The sequence below is a fragment of the Myotis brandtii genome, unplaced genomic scaffold, assembly GCF_000412655.1.
Source record: "Myotis brandtii unplaced genomic scaffold, ASM41265v1 scaffold187, whole genome shotgun sequence".
Taxonomy (NCBI): domain Eukaryota; kingdom Metazoa; phylum Chordata; class Mammalia; order Chiroptera; family Vespertilionidae; genus Myotis; species Myotis brandtii.
The window spans coordinates 3,362,108-3,364,890 of record NW_005356944.1 but is presented as its reverse complement, the minus strand read 5'-3'; positions in this window follow the sequence as shown (position 1 = coordinate 3,364,890).

Genomic DNA, 2,783 nt, shown 5'->3' with positions numbered 1-2,783 from the left:
ATGGCTCCCTGGGGTGGGGGGCGTTTCCATGGGCGGGGGCTGCCTTCCGAGCTTCCGAGCCCCCGAGGAAGCGTGCCTGCTGACCTTCCAATGTGGCAAATGTTTCATCCATTGCAGCGTGTTGCCAGTGTGTGGCATCGCCCAGTGTGGCCGGCAGCACGACTCCCCACAGCCCGAAGGGAGAAGCACCCGGCGTCGGTGGATGGACACGGGATTGACGCACCGGCCTGTCTGCACATGGAACACATCCAGCCTTAGGGAGCGAGGGCTTCCTGCACCTGCCGCGCCATGAACCCGCGGGCACGGCGGAGTGACAGGGGAACCGGGGCACAGGACGGACACGGCATGACCCGCTCCTGTGGGGGGGGGGCGGGGCGGGGGGTGAGGGTTTGATGGGGACCGAGTTTCGGTTTGGGAAGATAGAATGTTCTGGAGATGATGGTGGGGATGGTCTTATAACAATGTGAATTCGGTTAATGCCACTGAATTGTGCCCTTAAAGATACAGACAATGGTACATTTTATATGTTTTACCACAATTTTTTAAAAGTGAAAAAATCAGCCAGAAAGAATAATTATCCTCAACATCATGTAATTATCTACAATTTCCTCCCTCCCCAAAAGAGTAATTTGGAGAAACGTTTTTCACAAATTTCAGAAGCCAGTTTCCGGGCTCTATTGTGTTCCCCGGAGAGAGGGGGGCGGGGGGGGGGAGCGTGAGGCCCGGGAGCGGGAGGCGGCGTGAATAATCCACAGCCTCGCGGGGCGGCGGGGCCTCTTAATGCCCCGAGTGCTTTCTGATGATTACATAACTCCACGCCTGTCAGAATCACGAGGGCGGCGTGACCCTCTGATGGCATTATCCCGACTCCTGCCACCTCATTTCCAGGGCACTGTGATGGAGGTTCTCAGAGGAACACTGTGGTGTCGATTGAAAGTCCGGCCAGTGCTCCTGGCTTTGCTTCTCGCCCGTAACCCATCTGCATGTGGGACTGTCCCCACGCAGACCAGCCCACAGCACGGGGTGTGGTCTTTATTTTCTTGGGGGGGCTATTCCCGGAGTTGGGTTGGTGCCATTTCCCCAGGATTCCTCTCCCTGGGGGTTGGGAGACCCTGTGGAGTTGCGGGCACACAGGTGTCAGCATTGGGGCGAGTGCTCCCCAAACCAGGCCAAGCACAGAATCCTTTCCCTCCTGTCCCCTCGCCCCTTCTGCTTGGGCACTTGTCCATCAGCCACTGTCTGCAGCCCCAGAGCAGGGAGCTGAGTGAGTGTAGCAGGTGCCGTGGCGTGGAGACCAGAGCCCCTGGGCACCTGTCCCGGCCTCCGGGTACTCGCGCTCACTGCTGACCCCTTCCTGCACCGTTGCCATTGGGCCCTGCCCAGCTCAGAGACAGGGGGAGGCCCCCCTCCTTCTGCACAGCCCAGTAACGACTGAACGTCCAACTTCTTCCCCAGGACGGGATAACCTGTGAGGCCTCGCACACCCCGAGCTCCCGTGGGGCCAGGCCGAGGCTCGCGTGGCTTCTCCTGCCCGCACCTCACAGGTTTCTCCTGAGGTCACTCCCTCAGCTCACTCCACTTCCACAAGCATCTGCCTCAGGCTCTGCTGGAGGTCACAGCCGAGGGTTTGGACTTATTTTGACCTGGGCTGGAGTTCTGCATCTTACAAGCTGTGTGAGCATCCACCAGCCCAGTGAGCCCCTGTCTTCCCACTTCATCAGCGTGGGCCGGCGCCCGGCAGCCTTTTTGTGCCATGAGGTTCCCCACCCCAATCAGGAGTTATGGGACAAGTCTGGGTACGTTGGGTCAGACCTCCTCCCTCAGAATCTGGGATTGTGGCCCCGCTGGTGTGGCTCAGTGGTTGAGCATCAACCCATGAACCAAGAGGTCACAGATCAATTCTCGGTCAGGGCTCACGCCCAGGTTGCGGGCTCATCCCCAGTAGGGGGCATGCAAGAGGCAGCTGATCAATGATTCTCTCTCATCATTGATGTTTCTCTTTCTCTCTCCCTCTCCCTTCCTCCCTGAAATCAATAAAAAAATATTTTTACAAAAACAAAACAAAACAAGAATTTGGGATTGTGGCTAAACCTGAAAGCCGCCTGCTAGGACCGCACCACCTCCAGCCCTCAGGAGGCTGGGCGGGGAGAGCAGAAATGGAGCCAAAGGGCAAGTGACTCCTCTGCCAGCGGCTGCCTGAGGCCCAGCTGCTCTCTTGTCCTCGGGGTTCCAGAAATTCGCCTTGAGTAGATCCTCCTTTTTAGCTTAAGTTACCTCAAGTCACTTCAAGTCGATTTGTTACAACCCAAGACTCGGAGTAACTTGGAGCTGAAATCATTCACCTCCTTCAACAATGCGGAACCGGGGCTCAGAGGAGTTAAATAACCTGCTGGAGGGCACCCAGCCGGAAAGGGCCGAGCCGGGATCTGAAGCAGGTCAGTGGGCCCAGAAACGGCCTCCAGCCTGGGGAGTGCTGGCTTTGAACTCACCGGCCACCCCCCCACCCCCCCAGGCCTCTCTAGCCCCACGCCCTTGGGGTCTGCCTTCCACAGGACGCCCTGGGAGCCCTGCCCTCCTCCCCCCCTCCCACTGGCCCTGAGTCATGGCTCTAACCGGGCAGCCGGGCTGCGGGAGCCTGCTGAGAAAGGGAGGCTCAGGGGACTTGGCTCCATCTGGGAACAGCGCACTCATGCATACGAGAGTTCCCAGAACCCTCGACGACGTCAGACCTTCCTCTCACAGCATGAGCCTCCCAGTGTGGAGCGCCCCCCCCCCCGCGCCCC